Source organism: Montipora capricornis, chromosome 12 (genome assembly GCF_036669925.1).
Source record: "Montipora capricornis isolate CH-2021 chromosome 12, ASM3666992v2, whole genome shotgun sequence".
In the NCBI taxonomy this organism is placed as follows: domain Eukaryota; kingdom Metazoa; phylum Cnidaria; class Anthozoa; order Scleractinia; family Acroporidae; genus Montipora; species Montipora capricornis.
In genome coordinates, this window is record NC_090894.1 from 18,308,221 (window position 1) to 18,328,102 (window position 19,882).

The 19,882-nt window shown below is 38.9% G+C and overlaps 3 long non-coding RNA genes across 13 annotated transcripts; 2 read left to right on the forward strand and 1 right to left on the reverse strand.

Moving 5' to 3' along the window:
- The first annotated feature begins 652 nt into the window (after nt 1-652).
- On the forward strand, nt 653-15,059 carry LOC138025914 (uncharacterized). Of its 11 annotated transcripts, XR_011127196.1 has the most exons (4): nt 8,849-8,863; nt 8,994-9,011; nt 11,848-12,259; nt 14,884-15,059. It is a non-coding gene; the product is annotated as an uncharacterized lncRNA (long non-coding RNA). The 11 variants fall into 11 exon arrangements; XR_011127190.1 differs by lacking the exons at nt 8,849-8,863; nt 8,994-9,011 and adding an exon at nt 653-791; XR_011127188.1 differs by lacking the exons at nt 8,849-8,863; nt 8,994-9,011 and adding an exon at nt 1,486-2,130.
- A 124-nt stretch (nt 15,060-15,183) lies between these two features.
- On the reverse strand, nt 15,184-17,473 carry LOC138025916 (uncharacterized). The gene is made up of 3 exons (XR_011127198.1): nt 17,319-17,473; nt 16,776-17,231; nt 15,184-16,688 (listed from the first exon to the last, which is right to left on the reverse strand). It is a non-coding gene; the product is annotated as an uncharacterized lncRNA (long non-coding RNA).
- A 220-nt stretch (nt 17,474-17,693) lies between these two features.
- LOC138025912 (uncharacterized) lies at nt 17,694-18,654 on the forward strand. Its single transcript, XR_011127185.1, has 2 exons — nt 17,694-17,960; nt 18,354-18,654. It is a non-coding gene; the product is annotated as an uncharacterized lncRNA (long non-coding RNA).
- The last annotated feature ends 1,228 nt before the right edge of the window (nt 18,655-19,882 follow it).

Below are 19,882 nucleotides of genomic sequence, written 5' to 3' on the forward strand. Positions count from 1 at the left end.
CGAACGACGCAAGATCTGGAAATAACGAAAAAAATTGTTCTTACCTTTGGAGCCTGCCGTTCTCAAAAAAACGACCATCATTCTTTCGCGACGCTTTACGGTCGGACGTTTGTATGACGCAAACCCCAGTAAAGTATATATTTTATATAAGTTTAATAATTGCAGATTGTCCTTATCTGTGAGTAAAGACCATCTAGTTTTGGAGCCCGGACAAGCGATAATCTGGATTTCCCCTTTTTAGTCTGAGAAAAATGCCAAGCATTCAGTGATTCAATGGAATTAAAGGAAAGATCTAACGTTTTATGTTTCGAGGTCAAAAGCAAATGTTTATTCATTTTTGGTAGAAACAATGGGGCAGTCTACTGCGTTAATATCTCATGCATGCATCGAATCAGACACAGTTCAGATTGATTGGATCTATATATTCAATATTACTATAATTCTGTTTTCCTGGAACTTTTCACAAATTTTATAACAATTCTTCGGCAACAAAAAATCATTTTGCAGCCCGAAGTAACGACTGCAACTGTTTTTTCTTTCCATTAAATTAAAAAAAAATGTTCTTTGACATCTCTCTGGAAGTTCACGTTAGTCTGCAAAGGGTATGTCAAATTGCCCAGCCGGCAATGACCTGATAGTAACCCTAACCGTTAATTAATCAACACCCGTTTACAATAACGCCAGAGACAAAGGGACGCTCACCAGAAACCCTGTATTTCTACCAAGATTTTAAACAGTCTGCTTGTGTAAATAAGGCTGCTTTCCTGGCAGAAGGCAACAAACTGAAGACAGTAAGTCTGACACAAAACGCAATTTTAAATGAATTCTCCATTGCTGTGGAGGAGGGATGCTACACCTGTTTAGAATTTCATACGTGTTTATTTGTCTGGTCCTTCCAAAGTGTGGCGTGTTAATATAGATATATATATATATATACCATTATGGTGACAACCGGGAGGGCACATTGTATACATATTGTATATTGTGTATTGTTTATATATAAGCTATGCTGGGCATATACCTGGAGTGAGTGTTTGGCAAAACAGAAGCACCGGATTCTGAAGGATCTAATCAACAATACACATGTTATAAGAAACCAAGAGGAGCAAGGCTGAAAGAACGGTGAAAGGGATATAAAATATCAAGTAAAATTTTTTTAGTAGAAAGGCAGCGCCTTTCGAACATTGGCGCTAGATTTTATATCCTTTCATCCTTCAATCACCCCACTCTTTCCGATTACTGATGTAACAACTTTTGGAGTCCTTCGTGTCAATTGAACGTCTCCATCACACAATTCATGTATTCCTTCACCGTTCGATCAGCCTTGCTAATTTTGGACTTAAAGGACAGAGTTTTTATTTTCATGGGTGGAGTTGCTTGATAACTTAACTACTCATCTTTGGGTATCATATTTTTCATGTCTGTTTTGAAGTGAATTTTCGTCTGTAATCGAACGGAAAGAATGCCTAGGGTTTAGGGTTTTTTTTTTTTTACGAATGCCTATAGTGTTTATCACGTACCAAAGTGTCAATCAAGTCATGTTAATCAAAGCACGATGCGTGGTTTACACTGCGACATAAGCATAAGCATAAGCATAACGAAGTTCACACATGTTGCACAAGCATAAGACTGAAGTGACATACGCAAGCGCAGTTTGCTCCGGAAAAAACTCGCTGGAAAATGGGACAAGCAACGTTTCCAAAATGACGTAAAAAGAAGAAATTCTCCTCCTCCTATAATTACTCCCTCTGCTTTATAGAAGAAAACGACGGCGACAAGAAAGAGAACGAGAAAAGAGACTGAAGAGGTCCTGTTGGGTGTTATGTTTCATTTTCGAGCTCTCAAGTCCGCGATCACTTTGATGGTCTTCCACACAGCGGCAAAGGAACGGAACTTCAAACCGCCCACGGACAATTTTATGCCCTCAAAAATGACCTCGCATTCTTAAGGCTGTCACTTACCGTCACAACCGCCTTACGAAGACTCTCCTTAGCTTGAGGGCTAATTTTCTCGAAAATCTGTTGTTGTCCATATTTATGGAGCGCATGCAAGGTCATGATCAATGAAGCAAAGAGTACTGCTTACAGGGTAGATTGAAGACTGTTGGCTTGGCTTTAAAAAAAAAAAGAGGTAAGGGGTATGCATGTGAATTCAGTCCGCTCGACCATCCCTACTTTTCAAACCAGAAAATAATATTGTGGCAGCTTCTACCCTGCGTGTCGCAATTTTTAGATTGCAATTAGATCGCCACTCTCCTTGCAAGATTTCTACCCGAGTGTTCATTTCAACTCCGCTCAATCCTCTGGGTCAGTTTAGCAAAAAAAATCTGCCACTTCTTCACACATTTTTTGCGTCTGGACTTACGTTTTTCTGTCGCAAAAAGTTTGAGAGTTTTCTTCGAAACCCATCTAATTGGATATAATTTCTCGCTCAGTGTGATCCGTTTAGAGGCCATTCGTTTGGACAGGAAATAACTGATAAATTCTTTGAATTCAAACCACACGTGGTGTAACCGATGAAACTGTCATCTTCAGCCACGATAACTTGAGCGTATGTTCCATATGATCGTCACGATCTTTGCGATCGCCGAAACATATAAATAGTTCAGCGACGCGGCGAATCAAGGTCAGTCCAATATATCATAGTCTTATCATCGCTGCGATCGCTGGATAGACGACGGTGATACAGTAGTCGGGACCATCGTTCAAATTCAACACGGCGACGAGAAGCGGTGAATCGTCGACATCTCATGCTTGAGGATTGCTTTTTTCGAGTTATGGGTGTTTTTCAAAGGGGGAAGACGTTGGGAAATACAGTGAAATCATAGATTTTGGATTGATTTTGCTGTCGATAACACAGTTCGTCTTGGTATTCTCTTGTCGCCTCGATCGGCAGTGGTTTCATATGATATCTCCGATCGGTAAAGTTTTTTTGTCGAGCGATCGTAACGATTATGTGGAATCCAGCCCTCAATCGGCCCTTTCAAATTTCCATCTGGCTGAGGAGAAAGCCTGGTCATGCGACGCGTAAAGGTAACAATGTCATATAGTAGCTACGGTATGTAGCTATTAACCATATTCATTGCAGAACTGTGCCTTCCTGTGTAAGAGTTGGGGTACACTAAGTAAGTAAGTAAACTTTGTTTCTGTGTCAGGATAAAAAACTAACCGAAGGAATAAATCTTTCTACTAATAGAGGACACTTTGGATTTATAATTTAAAATTTGTTGACTAGAACATGACTGAGATTCTCCCTTAATAGCTAATAGTCTAGACACAAACAATTTTGAACGATTATTAAATGAGATTGTTTTTAAGATTAACTGTCATTGCTCGCTAGAATGAATTTAAGTGAAGCTATGATCTTCGCAGTTATGAGAGCAGTTTTTGCAATTGCGTAGAGAAGCCTGAAAAATTCAGGACTTCAACGGGGTTTGAACCCGTGACCTCGCGATTCCGGTGCGACGCTCTCAAAACTCATTTCATATCCGCAGTTCATATATGATTCATTTCATATACCATTTCATCACTAGAATGAATTTGTAGTCCAACTTGACCTTCACTTGTCTTATTTGAGGTTAAAATTAGAAATGTTATACCGGACGTGCATAGATTCGAACAGAAATTAATTTAATTTAGCATATGGATGAGATTCCTGAGATTCAAGAGCCGTGACACTGTGTTACATATAAACACTCGTTTAGAGCTTTTAAGTGATTAATTTTAATACCATTGACATGTTTTCCCGAGTTGTAAGAAAAAACACATCAAACCTTTCGAGCAAGAGAGTGGTCTAATAACGAAAAACAAATATAGAGGGATATATACTGAAGAAAATACTAAGCCTTACTTTATACTGGCTGGTAACCTCAGGCGTGTTCATGAAGAAGTGGAATCTTGACTAATACGGTAAGCCTCTTCATGCAATACATAATCACTGAAGCATGGAAATTAGTTCTCAAAGTCCATATATACTGTCCGTGCGAAATGAAGGAATGATTGTCGTACTTCCCATAGACATTACACAAGAAATAAGGAGCTTTAAAAAAGTTACGATCGTTGCTCCTCACAATACGGCCGCGGTCCTCTGACAAAGAAATGCGCTTGATGTCCTTATATCTTGCCAGTTCTGAGTTGGTCGGATGAATGTTCCCGAGAAACATTAGCGGAATCGTAAACTCATTCAAGCTCTATTTATGAGAATTGCTAAGATGTGTCGGTAAGAGCAATTCCACAAGCCCATAACTTATTCTTTCATTTCATTTAATTCATTGATCTTTTCGGGAGCAGAGAATATAGCTTCGGAAAACATGCAGATGACGCATCACAAATACGCACAAATAAGGCTCAGCTATGGAACTCACCAATTTTTTTCAGCAAACCAAGAAACAAAAGACTTTGCTTTCACCATCAAAGATTGCTTTTAAGACGCACAACGAAACGCCGTTGGTTTAATAGGGTATCAACTTTCAGATTTCATTGTATTTCTGCATCTCGTCGAGTCCAAGATTTGGGGTATCTGTGGTACGATTTTCAACAGAGTCATTTTACTACTGTTTAAAGCGAATGTGGCATATTTATCTTGATTTGATCACTTGTTTATGTACTTTAGTTTACTATTTTACTAAAGATTGCATTTAAAATAGTGTCGACAAAGGCACATCTCAGTCCTTATACCCAGTCTTCGCTCGGCCGATAACACGAACATGATGAGCACAAGAGCAGAACAAGTGCGTGCTGATGATTATTTCTTGTAATATACGAAATGTGAAGTTTATAAAAAAAAAGCTATGCAGTTCAAGCAAATTTTTGTAACCGCTGTTTGCGTTTTATTCTTATTTAAACGTTTCTTTGGCACATTGGCAGCGTGAATTTGGTCAAAAAGTAAAATCTCCTTAAAACGGAAGCGTGAGCAGATTGACCAACCTCGTTCCCAGGGTCTCTCTTCTCTGCCTCCATTGTCGTTGAGAAATCTGGTCACGTGGCACTCGTCTAGAAACATTTTCCCACTAGGGTAGTGTTTTCGTTATATTTTGATTCCGCAACTGGGCGAAATAAGTGATCTTTATCTTACAATGTAAGTATCAAAAAGGTCAAAAGAGCGGATGTTTTATACCCACAGGAAATGAATTCCCGTACAAGCGGTCAACCTAAATACAAGAGCTTTCGTGATCGACAAGACAACTTCAAAAGTTCCATGTAGGGCCTCGATTGACGTTCACAAAAAGATTGATTTCGTTAGTAGCTAAAGCTGCTTCTCCAGAACAAACACTAACATAAAAGAATACACCAAGTACTACGTTTGCTTGATAAAAATGTCTCTTTTATTTTACCGCGGCTAAAAATATACACGCTATGAAAGCGCTGTGCAGTGGTAAAAAATATCTCAACGACATCGACGATTTACTCGAAGTTAAAAATATAAATATCGTAAGTCAAAACGGTCAACTCGCTGTTCAAGATTGCGACTTTAGGAATCACGTTGTTAAACATTCGAAAGAAAAACGAAAATCAAGGAACAAAATAACATACCTGCACATGTCAATACAGTTTGATTTGATGATTTGAGGTCGATACGTGACATGAAAACTTAAATAACAACACACCGGTTGATCGCTGAACATGTTTGTTTCCCATGGATAAACGTTTCGCTTGTTTTCTTGCACGACAAAATCTTCTTTCCTTTAAAATTGTCGGAAACTATTAGCATTCTTCGTTGATCCGGACCTTCACACGGGTGAAAACTTGAATAACGCGAGGATATTTTCTGTGGTGTCCGATCGATTTGACCACAACTTTTGCCTTTCACGTCGAATTCCATATGCGTAGTACATAAAATATTGCCGTCAAAAGTTATTTCGATGGTCATCTGACCACAAAATCAATTGCTTGCTGATTCCATCCTTTGCAACGTCGACATTGCCTACACTGCCCCCCATCCCCTAACACACATTTGGTGGACCTTCCAGATTCTGGCAGACACGTGACCAGAGTGAACCAGGGTCTTTTCTCAACTACAATGGGGGCAGAGAAGAGAGACCCTGGGAACGAGGTTGCAGATTGACATGGGCACTCGTTCTTGAGTGACAAATTATCTGTATCGTTTACATAAGTTAGTCGTTTTGCATCATATGTGTATGCGAATTTTTTACTGAACTAAACGTTTCGTTTGCTAAACTTTTCAAAAGGTACCCGTTGTAAAAATCAAGGTTCGCGATTAAGAAAAACTACCTTAAAAATGTGTGTAAACAATATTCCTTTACCTGTTAAAGTGCCAAGCAGTTTTTCTCGACAAAAGAATGTCAAAATAAATCGCACTTGATGTTGTGTTCACTGACATTGATGTAGTCAGCAAGGGCTGATGTAGGCATTTAAGTGTTTAGTTTCTCTATTAAGTCTAAGCTTTGTTTTTCCGATGTAAAAATCGCTTCAGTCCCTGGAAACAAATAGCCTTTTATTGGTTATACAAGAACTTAAACCAGCCCTTATACTTAATGAATAAATAGCTTTCAAATCTGATAACGTTTCACTTAATGAGGTTGTACAAAACGTCAAGTTCATAAAATTTGTGGTTTCATCATGTTTGTGTTTGTGAGTTTGTGTTGAGTTTTTTTAACCACCATTTGTGTTTTATTTCTCAATAAGCCTTAGAGGCCGAAAAACAAGAGTTTAGGCCTACGTGACACCTATGGTCACCTATAGCTGACCTTTTAGACCAAGCGATCGATCAGTTGCTTGGATAGAACTCATTGATCGAGGTCGTCTCAGTCGCCCGGGTCGTTTGCGATCGTCTGGGTAGTGTTTCCATATAATCGTCTTGTAGCGTTTTATGCCTTATTTTAAACGTTAAAGAGAAAGAGAACGAGACGAATGCTAGTCTTTAATATATTAGTTTCGGTTCCACTAGCTCTTTTGCCCGGGGCTCTTTTGCCCTCGGGAAAATATAACCCGCCTTATGGAGTAATATGACCATTGACGTTTTTAAGAAACAACTTAAGACTTTTCTTTTTGATTAATTAATTTATTCTTTTGTTATTTTATTATATATATATATTTTATACATGTTTTATAGTTTGTAGGTTATAATTTTTATGTTTTTTGTAAGGGCATTGAGATTTTGGAATGCACTAGAAATAAATTATTATTATTATTATTAAAATAGGACTTTACCCAAGGGGAGTGCGTGTTTTGTGTGTGACCGATCATATTCCCACAGTGAAACTGCCCACAAGAAATCACTATGGATACATCAAAAAGACCAAAAGAATTACCCATGACATTCAGACCCAAGTGGTATGGTTTATCTATGGTTTATCCAGCCACAAAGCTGTTACTCCGAAGCAGCAACTGTCAATAACAAGAAACCGCATAATCTGGAGCGCACGCTGGAATGTGAAATTGGCGCCGAAGCCGCGTCACGTTTACTCGTCTCAGCATAGGCAGCCCAAGCTCGCGTCACTACAGACAGCCGTTGAGAATTTAAACGCGTTATAAGACTTTGTATGGAAAATAAAATACCGTCGATTATGAAGCCTAAAAAATGCTCAATTTAACGTTCATTCAATAAAATGAATAAAAATGACTCACCTCTGGTGTATTCTTGTGCCTTTTGGAGCTTATTTTACCGTTTCGGGAAGTCTGTGTTTTCACTGTTCTAAGACGAAGTCAAGGCTGCACACTAAGATTTCGACTGTTGTCAGCTCAGAGGCGGTTTGCGACTCGAAAATCCATCCCAGCCACGATTTTTTCACGCAAAGCTAAAGCCACATCATTTGCGAACCTCCGTGAATGTTTCGTCGTCAAAAATTCCCACGCACTTGGCTGGAAATGAGCATTTTCTGCTTCGATTCCACGATAGCTGATGAATTTAACAGCTGCTGATAACCGGACAGGACACGGAGCTTGGGTCCGAGGTCAAATTAACTCCACCCAATGAGGTACAGAACACTTACCCCATCCCCACAGCGTCACTCGTAACCATGGAGCTGTTCGAGAAGCCGCTGTGGAGATGGGGTAAGTGTTGTATATGAAATGACTGTACTTCGTACCAGAGGTGAGTCATTTTTTTTTCATTTTATTGAATGAACGTTAAATTGAGCATTTTTTAGGCTTCATAATCGACGGTGTTTTATTTCCCATACAAAGTCTTATAACGCGTTTAAATTCTCAACGGCTGTCTGTAGTGACGCGAGCTTGGACTGCCTATGGTCAAATCATAACAAGAGTCGATTACACTATTATAAGAATGTCACACAATGTCACAATGCGGTATCGTTACACGTCTCGATCGCCTCTGAACATTATTTGAAACGACTGGGGCGATCGGGACGATCCAGACGATCATATGGAAACCAGGCTTTACTGGGAATGTTCTTAATCATGTGTTAAATGTGCCCCAAACTTCGCACAGTATAATTTAATTTACCTACTTCTCTTTTGTTCTCTTTTTTCTTGTAATTTATATCATTTTCCCGTTTGTCGTATTTGTGTGAGTTAAAATATAAATTGATTGTTTGCCAAAAACAATTAAGTTTTTAGTATAGAGTCTATTACCTGCAAGTAATTAAATGTAAAAATGGAACAGTGGACTAGTGCTATGCAAAATCGTATTTTTTCTGCATTCACTGTGAACCGAACAAACATGAGCCTCCGATCATGCCGAATGAATTTCTGTGCATCAGGTTTCATTGCATGAAGCCCTTGCTTATGCAAAGACTCTCAGCTACAGCTATCATGTTAACTGTAAGCAGATATTTTGTTGATTGCTATTTCCTGTCAGCTATGAAATCAGCTTAATAGAGGTCTATTTGCGCTACTGTTCTATGGAGCATTCAAAAATCATTTTAAATCTGTAGGAGCTGCAGGTAACTAGAGTTGTTTTACTCTATTTGCTGCAATACGCCGTTCTAGCATTTGCTCTCAAACAATATTTTACAAAAAGATCAAAACCACCCAAACTCATCATCTTAATGAGAGGTCTGGCTCATTTTGCAGAAACGCAATCAAGAAAAGGTAACCGATTAGACAAAGATGTGGACTTCACAAGAGCTTTACTTCTTTTGATTGTATGAACCTTTGATTTAGTCAGATTTAGTACAAATTGACATCAATCTGAACATCAATACCCGAAGAAAAATCGTTTTAGACAACAGAGAGCAGATTGACATGTTGCCTTTAGTTAGAGGTAATTTAGGAGGTAATATCCTACCGAACGTTTATTTCACCATTTGGAGCCTTCTCCAGGAATCTGTCTCCCCCTATTTTTGTGCCGGTCATCCAGTTAATGACGTGAAGTCTAATAATCATGAGTTTTGAAGCAAGCAACCGTGGACAATTTTCCTATCGGTGTACGTTGGATCAGTGGCTTGATCTGATCGGCGTTATTTCAAGTTGAGAAACTAAATATTTTAAGCAAGACACGATACAACGTAGATTTGATTTGATTTTAGTGGTGTACTAAAATCAAATCAAATCAAATCAAATCTACGTTGTATCGGCTCTTGCTTAAAATATTTAGTTTCTAATAATCATGCACGATTTAACGCATAGTGCACGCTCCTGGGGTCCTTGCAAGCGAGTAAGTCTCGGTGGAGGAGTTCAAAAGGTCTATCAGTTGGTTCTAAGATAACCAAACGAAAATTAAACGTCGGAAATAGCCGTTGTACGAGAGTAAAACCCGTATTTTTATTAATTAAAAGTATTTTTGTCGCGCTCGAGTGTAGCTAAGGCCAAGTAGGATGAGAATCCATTGAAATTTGAAATCAATGGACCATTTTCAGTTTTTCAAGCCTTAAAAAAGGTACTTAAACATATGACATGGATAGATCATTCTAATGAAAAATCCTATGTTGCCAAAGATCGCCTTTGCATGGTTAAGGATTTGAGTTTAAGAAGAGTTCGCCCGATGTGAAGGAATCCGGAATCCAGAAAACGTGTGGCTTTGGAATCCGAAATCCCGGCAGAGCGTGGAATCCGGAATCCATGTATGGAATCCAGAATTTCGATGGAATCAAGGATCCATTTTGGTGGAACCCGTGGGTTTAGAATTCACTATTCCGGTGGTACGCTTGTCTGCGATCGCTTCAGATTTCAATGGAAACATTTGCCTGCGGTTCTTACGATCGTCTGCGATAAGACCGACGCAGACAGCTACCGATCGTGTCGCAGACCGTTGCAGATGATGTGGACAGGGGCACCCAACCTCAATTTTCGGAAAATATCTGTTCGGAAGACGATTTTAGCTCTAGAATTTTCGGAACATTTGTTGTAAAATGTCTTTCGTGCCTGCCTCTCCTAGGATTTTCGAACATCTGAAAAATGGTAAAATTGCCCATTTTAAACGGATTTTTACCCTAAAAAGGTCACCTAGAATTTACGGGAGCCTTTTTTCTGGCTGAAATTTTCGAAAAGGTAAGTTTTGATCCCTATAATTTTCGGATCACTAGACTTTCAGCTAGGAAGTCCGAACAGATGAAAAATTTTTAGGGGATAAAAATATGCCTATATCTACCTTTAAATACTAAAATACGTTTAACAATGCTATGTTTAAGTGGTTTTGAACAATATTCTCGTTGGGTGCCCCTGATGTGGAAACCATGCTTTAAAAGGTTGGAATAACCGGGAAGTACTAACGAAGAAGACATTGCCAATGACATTGCAGGTTGTTCTACTCATTCTGGGCAACTTATTTCCGTTTTTCCACAAAACTAAATGTAAAATTCAGAGATCCAGGAAAGTTACTCACTCGCTTTACTTCTCGTGGTAGGAAAAAGCGCTACAAAAAACTCTCCATGAAAAACCGAAAAGAAAAAGCGCAGACCCTGGCAGGTTCAACTCACTCGTGATTGTCAGTGGCTGCATATGAATATGGATATACAAGAATCCGACAACGTGCAAACTACATGAGCTGTCTTTCATAATAGATACGTACTGAATTCAACAAGCCGCAAGCCCGATTTTAGTGCACGCTCCTGGGGTCCTCTGTCACCATAGAAATGTTGAAGCGTTCAGTCGTCAGTAGGGAAATTGAATTCACACTTTCCATTGCATACCTCTAACCTCAATGATGATAGCAAGGTTTCTTTCAGCTCCAATTGAATGTTGGCATTTTTAACACACAAGATAACAGAGATCACAAGAGTTAATATCCAGCAAATATCTGAAATTATTAGCAGACGGTTTTAATTAGTTTTAGTGAGTTAGTAAATTAAATTTATTCCACTGCTGACTCGCACTCTTGACTGAACGTTTAAGAGAGATTTAGTTTCGCGTTTGCGTGTGATGAAAAAATGGTGAAGAACAGGCCTTTGCTTGTTATCACGCCATGAAAATAATTACCGGTAGGTGATCTTATTGATTCCTTATTCCTATTAACTCAGTAGTTAATCGCTGGTCGTGGCTAACAGTCATTCAATAAGATACACCGAATTTTATTGATCGTTTTGGCTAACACCTGCTTCCTCCTCCTCCTTCCCCCAGGTACAATCTTGGACAGATTAAAATGGAAAACAAATGCCCCCTTACCCCTAAATCAAGGATGAAGACGCGTAAAGTCCATCATTGATTTTGGGGCGAGGGGTAGTCTCGATTTTCCATTTAGTCTGTCCAAGATGGTCGTTTTAGCTCAGTTGACGTTTGGATTTTTCCGTAAAGCGAAACTTATAAGAACAGACACTGCAAGTTGCGCTCTGCTATGGCTTCACGTATTTCCCTCTCGTTATGAATTGCTGAGTTGGGTGTCTGGAACTGAATTATTTTGTTCTTGGTTGAACTTTGGTTCTTTGGCATTCTATTATTTATTTATATAGTTGTTGTTGTATTTTAATTTTACGTTTTCTCTCGCTGACAGATTCTGAGGCAACTTGATAACCGTTGGTAGCCCTGCGGGTGGTTTTACTGTTTTAATCACATTAGGAAAATCAAACTTCTGAGGAACACGAAACTCATTGATGACAGCACCATAGCCAAGTCGATACTAAAACTGTTCCCAAAAAAAAAAAAAAAACTTTTGAGTAGAACTCGAATATATCATGGATCCGAAGCGTGTTTTTATCGTCCTAAGCATATTACTACTAGTTCTCAGCTGTCTTGTGATGGACGAGACAGAGGCCCACTTTGAAGGGCCTAAAGGACAAAGGAGACGAAGGAGAAGATGCAGGAGAAAAAGACGTTGTTCACGTAATCGGAGACATCGCAATGATGGAGGATTCAAATACAAAGCCTGGCTGATAAGTGATTATCACCTACCTTACGAAGACTTGGTATGTTGAAAATTGCAATTGATAAATTGTACTTTAAAACCTTTCTGATAAGAAATATATTTATTTTTGACGTGAACCTTCTTTTTTGCAGTCTCTTTTCTATAGAGACGAAACCTCGTTAACTCGATGAAATGATGTTTTTTCAAGCAGCATAACATTACTAGTATTTGACAGAAGAAAGAAATTGCAACCAAGAGTTGGGGTTTTTTTACAATCAGAAAATTGGCTATTGCAAATGCGATAATTTTCACAATCCGTAGAAAATCTTTTCTTGTATTTGAAAATCTCCATCCCTTAAACAAAGAGAGCATCGTGGATGTCATTCAAGTTGTTCAATGATTAATGACGCACGAAAAGGATGGAATAAAAAGGGAAAACTGATATAATCAGATTGACTTCTCTTAGAGGCAAGCATACAATGAAGGCAACCATCGACCGATTGGATCAATCGAGAGTGCACTAAACTCCCGTGCGGAAGGTCGAGGGTTCGAATCCCCGGCAGGTCCACCCTAACACTAACCCTAACCCTAAACCCTAACCTTTTTTGGGTACAAAAACGGCAGTATTTTCATGGCTACGTTTGAAACAGATATAATCAAACTACCTCATACAAACTTAACTGATTAGAGTGTAATGTGAAGTGCTAGTTTTCTACCTTATATGAACTATGCGAGCGTTAGCCCTACTAATTGAAATGGGCCCACACAAGGACAGAGAAAAAACTCTGACCAGGGTGGGAATTGAACCCACGACCTTCGGGTTAGATCACCGCCGCCCTACGCGTCAGGAAAAACATCGCACAATGCAAACACAGATTATGATACAGGGGTTATCCGGATAACATTGTGAACATTTTCATATCTGAAGAATGTCGGCTTTAAAGATGAACAAAAAGCACACAAAAGATTTTTGCCGTTTGTTACATAATATTTCCTATCAGTGCACATTGAATTTTCAAACTGATTTTAACCACCAACTGGCAGCGTCTACAAAACCAGCCCTTGCTTAGAAAAATCTTTAAAAATCCTCTCCATAGTTCGTATAGAAAAGGGAGATCCTTGAAAGAGGCGCTCGTTGGAGCAAAACCCTGAGCGGGGTATTTCAATTTCGTATCTTAGTGACCAATAGTCGACGTGTTTGGCCTGTGAACGCCTTGAACCATCGGCAGGGTGATGCGAAGTGAAGCATGATGACTGACGTCTTTATGAGACCGGAAGTGTTTACAGACGGAAGTCAGTTCTGTTGCTTACCGGTTTTTCCGAGACTAGAAACGGAATTGCACACAAGAAGTTACAGGACTTGGTACATAGATGTACGTCAATCATATATAAAGGGGATAACATGATCCTATTTAAGCTTGATTAAGGATATCTGAGACATTTGAGAGCTAATATTGGCTTGCCCATTTGAAGGTTGAAGGTAAAAATATTGCGATTTTGACGGTTGACGGTTAAATTTTGGCCCGTTGGACGGTTAATCCCGTTGATACCCTATTGAAGAGTTTCTGTGTGAATGAGACCAATATTGTTGGTTACATAGCCAAGTGCTGGAGCTTCACTCAGATTTTCAAATAACGCCACGATTTTAATCCGTCTTTCCTTCCTTAGACTGGGAACGTAGACGTAAAAGTTTCCGGAAATACGGCCGCGTTCGCATATCGTAACTGCGATGACGTGAATCGTTGGATTTCCAAAGTTATGCATATGTGTTTCATAGATGGTTTTTTAATGGTCAGGAAATTTTTGATTAATACATAAAGATTTTGAAAGGATTTTAATGGCAACTTATGTTGCCCCTCCTTTTCCTACTTTTGATTCTTTCAACTTTGTCGGGAAACAGATGATCATTAAAAGGTCAAGGTTTCTCTTGCATTCAATACTTATTTTTAGTGAAATGAGATTGATCAACATCAAGCATCGCGACACTCTGCGAATGCGTAAACACGTCAAGACCCTGATTGACTACTACAATAATAGTCGTTAAGAGAAATCAATGAAAATAACTATGACAAAACATTAACTACCACTATCATCACCACCATCTCTACCACCATCACCACCACTACCACCACCACTACCGCTACCACTACCACTACCACTACCACTACCACTACCACTACCTATACCACTAACATTACCACCTCCACCTCCACCACCATCTCCACCCCCGCCACCTCTGCCACTACCTCTACTACTACTACTACTACTACTACTACTACTACTACTACTACTACTACTACTACTACTACTATTATTATTACTGATGACACACGACTATCTTTCGCGTCTCTAATAAACACGTGACTATTATAAAAGTCACTAATAAAGTTCGAGAAATTCGAACCAATCTCGTCATTTGCTCTGCGTTTTAGTATTCTTTTAATGTTTATGTTTCCTCATGAGCAAGACAAGGAAAACAACATTTTCAATCAGCAGCTCAAAAATAAATTGTGTAAGTGATGTAGCTTCATTTTCTGACAAACACTTTGAGGGCACATAAAGCAGTGTTGAGAAAATCAAAACTATTGGTAAGACAGGCTGTGATGGAGTATAGAAGGAGTGTTATGGTTTGCTTATTAACTTGTGGATCGTCCTTCTTATTCTTTTTCACTTTTACTCCCACAGCATCAAGAGGAAGACTGAGGAAGAATCCCCAACGATGGAGGCCATGCAGCGGATTCATCCCTTCTGAATTGGCTCAAACAATTCTGGCAGCAATGGAGCTCTATATTGTACCTCCACTGGACTCATAGCTAACGATATTATTTAAACAACAATAAAACGAAAGTGTATCCAAGTCAGACTTTGGCAAACGACAGTATCTGTTTTTATCCTTGCTTTTACCTTCTCTCCTTTCATACATACATACATACATACATACATACCGTTCCCCATAGGGGCTTTTCAGGGCCAATGAAACACGATCAACGAAATGACGAAACAGAACAACAACTGTTAAGAATCCCAACTGGCCAGAGGCAAACCACACTGCCTCCTTCATGCCCGAATACATCACAGTTATACTAAAATGCTGTAGCTGTTGCGCCATTTATTTTGCAGCGGTTAATACTTGAATGCGCTGTCAAAACTCATTCATTTCAAGACCCAGATCAAACAATGTTTTTGTTTATAGTTTTTTAATTTCAATAGGAAAACGAAAAAAATGCTTGAAACGTTTAATGCAGCTATCCAAGTTATCTTCTTCTCCAGCTAAGAGGGTTGCCTGTGGATCAGATCTTGACGAGGGGAAGTGATGTTGGCAGCGAAAATCGTCGTGAACGTCAAAAATTAGGATTCGAAGCGCATTTGTTTGAATTAACATTTGTCTAATTACAGCGCGGACCAGAGGCGCTGTGTTTGCGGGCAGACAGTTCGCATTGTCCTATACTGAAAACCTACTGCGTTCTCCATCCCCACTACAAGTTGTTATGCAATAGAAAATAATGTTGATCATTCGTCACGACGCTAGTATATACATATCAAGACCGTGGGAAGCATTTACAACGGAATCAATAAAAGACATCGCCTTCATTACGGCCGTAAAGTTACAATTCTGAGTTGCCACGGTGATTGTTGGAGTAAACTGGACGGAAAGTATTCTTTCCAGTTTAGTTGTGTTGAAGTAATTTTATATGCTTGCATGGGAATAGTAGTTCAATAGCAAGCTCGATTCTTCCTCCTTCATTGCCTATGATTTCCATGAATCCTTATTTAAATGCTATTATTTGTACAGGTGTCATACGCATAATGACGATCAGTTTATTGGTTGTTAAAGGCCCACCTTTAACTGACAGGCATTGTGAGCCAATCAGATCGCCACGATAAGCAATGCAAATTTCCATAACAAAACAAACGGTCGAAAAGCTTGTCGGTTGGAGGTGGGCCCTTTAAGGCCGCTATGTATTGTTTTGTTGAGCGCCCAGAATAAGAGAAGCACGCCGAGAAAAAAGAGATCATGCATGGGTCTCTCGTATTTAACTTTTGTTTTTTATTGCAACATATGCTTGTCACGTTTCCTCGTAACAATTATTTTTACCTGTAATTTTGCGTGTGAAGTGTTTTAATAGCTCAACATTATTAATGCATTATCTTAAACTTTAATGCATGTCATGTTCATTTTTTCAGTTCACTCTTTTTTAATACAAATTGGTTCACTTTGGTTGATTACTTAATCTTTCTTTCAAAATTATTAGTCAATAAAGAAAGGAAAGTAATGAAGGAAATATAGGAAAAACTGTTGTGTTATCTGAAATACGCGAAATCAATTGAGAATTCCAAGAAGGACAAGTTAAGTTTCTAGATTTGCAGCAGGAATAATTTTCTTTAGTGACAACGGCCGCATCTTCTAAAACTGGGTCCAACCGGCAGTTGTTTGAGGGAAAATTGACGTACAGCTGTAGAGTTTGTGGAATCCCAAACAGAAACAATTACTGAAAATAAATGGAAAGGACTTACAATAAGCAAAACTAAGACAGGTCAAGAAGAGACCATGGGCGAAACTTACAGGCAGCTCTTACCAATTGCTGGATTTCGGCAGGGCGCTTGGTAAAAACATAAAGTTGCTGTTACATAAAAATACTTTCTTAAAACATTTAGAGAGATCAAGATCAAAACTAGATATCAATTGCAAATCACACTTCCATCATTTTTTAATGTATGTCATGTTCATTTTTTCAATTGACTCTTTTTTAATACAAATTGGTTCACTTTGGTTGATTAGTTAATCTTTCTTTCAAAATTATTAGTCGATAAAGAAAGGAAAGTAATGAAGGAAATATAGGAAAAACTGTTGTGTTATCTGAAATACGCGAAATCAATTGAGAATTCCATGAAGGACAAGTTTCTATATTTGCAGTAGGAATAATTTTCTTGAGTGGCAACGGCCGCATCTTCTAAAACTGGGTCCAACAGTTGTTTGAGGGAAAATTGACGTACAGCTGTAGAGTTTGTGGAATCCCAAATAGAAACAGGTACTGAAAATAAATGGAAAGGACTTACAATAAGCAAAACTAAGACAAGCCAAGAAGAGACCATGGGCGAAACTTACAGGAAGCTCTTACCAATTGCTGGATTTCGGCAGGGCGCGTGGTTAAATTATAAAGTTGCTGTTACATAAAAACTTTCTTAAAACATTTAGAGGGATCAAGATCAAAACTAGGTATCAATTGCAGATCACACTTCCATCTGGCTTCTTTCCTGACTCTTTTTAAAAGCCTACTAATTTCTAGTCAGGACGAGAACCTATTACAAATACACTTAAATAAATAATCGAAACCTTGTGGAAATACAGATCTCTTATTAATTATTATAATATCACAAAGGGTTCTTGTACTTTTTTTCTTGCTGACAAAGTAAAGCAATTGATACATATTAAAAAAGCTATATTTATTTCCTTTAATGGCACTTTAAAGGTCCTCTTTAATTCAATTTTAACAGCCACGTACAAATAACTTACTGAGCATATAAATTCGACTGTTTTTGGTGGAACGATCATATCCTAACAAAAGAGAGCTATAGAGACTAAATTTTGAGAGCCTTGATTACTCAAAGCCATGAAACCTTCATCTTCCCTGATTTTCATGTGCGCGATCTCGTCAGTTATGCTGTTGGTTGGTAATCAAGGTGCAGAAGCGCTCATATGGTCGTTAGAAAACAGTGCAAATAAGTTTCGCCGTGACCCTATCTCTGCAGAAGGCTTGAAGGTAAGCTAAGAAGTTTTATATCATTCACTGTCTGCACTGAAATGTTGACCACTGTGATTTGCTTATTGCCGGGTTCACTGAATTTCTCCAGGAGTTTTTCTCAGATTCTTTTGGTAAAATCAGCATCATGATGGCTTCTTGATTCCCTCAGCCTAATTACACGCTTAATGTAAAAGCTCCAAAATTTATCACTTTTCAGTATCATAAATTTCCAAGCTACGATCAAACAGCCTGCCAACAAGGACCATGAAATCTTTGGTCGCGTTTCGCATGACTCGCGTCACTTCAATGTTCATATCCCCACCTTTTGGTAAAGCGTGCAGTGCTGTGTCTCTGTAGTCTCTCAATTGGATTATTATTCAACATATCGTTTTCTTAACTTTTCTTTTTCAGCTTGCTACATACCAGAGAAACATTTGCGCAGCTGCTCGCTCTCTGAATTGCAAAACAGAAAAAGATTGAAAACTGACGAAAGGCGGCACAATGGCACTCGAGATTTCACTGATGATTGTGTTGTTCCATATTCATGATCCTCTGACTCATGAATGCGTTTAATTACAGTAGATCAGAAATGAAAGCAAAGCATATTCAATGTAGAACGAATCCTAACTTATGATGGTTAAAGACTGCACATGCATGCACACACACATAAATGTATTGAAATAAAAGCATTTCTTTTCAAGTTGAGGCGAAATGTCGGTGTGTAATGTGTGGAATAAAAGCCCTGACTTTAAAATGTTGTTATCACTAAAAATTCCCCAAATTGCACTTTGAGAAATATTCTCCACAGTTAAACCCCTTCCTCTGTTTGTCTGGTAGAACTGACCCGTAAATGCCTGACATATATAGCGCCGTCGTGTCTTTCTGTTTTTACGCAAGCGTGGGGGGTAATATCACTTAAAAATAGTTCGAGAAATCAGAGTCCAAAGTCTTGTCCGGAAAAGGTGTTTATCGATATGATGTCCTTTCGAAATCTTTCGTCTTACCTGGCTCAGTTATGTAGCCCGCAATGAGATCTTTCCAAACGAAATGCTAGAGGTTAATTAACCACCGTCGGTGCCAAACGTATCTGAGGTAATGACGGATGATTAAAATAGCAATATTTTTTCCAAGGTGATGGTGACTTTCTTTTCTTAAATGCTAAAACTATAAAAAGATTAGACTAAAAAGCTCAAGCCAACCGTAAGGAGTGTCCATATGGTTTCCAAAACAGAAGATCAAATGAATATACATTTAAACGGTCAATCCACAGTGGAATCAATCCTGTTATCATGATGGCTGTGAAAGCTGGACCATGTCTGTAGTCAAGGAAAAATCCCTCAATGGAACATACACAAGAATGCTACACAAGGCCCTCAACATACACCGGAGCAGTCGCACACTAAACGAACAACTGTATGGTGAGTTACCAGAAGTGAGTGACAAAATAGCATCACGCGTCAACTTCAGCTTGCGGGTCACTGTCATCGTCATCCTGAGCTAAGTACGCAGAAACTTGTACTATGGCCCGGGGCGGGGGGGGGGGGGGGCGGCACTCGATGTATCCCTGGTTGGGGAGGTGCGGCGCGGCCCCTCATACCCTGACCCTGTTTAAGACAAATATCGCTGATTTTCCTACCCATTTTAAGACAGAGTTCCTATTTTTGATACCCTGTTGAAGACATTTAACCCAGTTAGACCTAGACCTAGTAGTAGTAGTAGTAGTAGTAGTAGTAGTAGTAGTAGTAGTAGTAGTAGTAGTAGTAGTAGTAGTAGTTAATTCAATGATGACAACTAAATGAACATACGACGGTAGTATCAAACTTATTCCTTTTAAGCTTAATTTTAAAAAAATAGTTTCTCAGACTATTTGATTGGAAACCTATTAGTTCATTCTGCTTCAAACGTTCCAGCTATGATCTGCTCTAAGTGAACACGTTGCC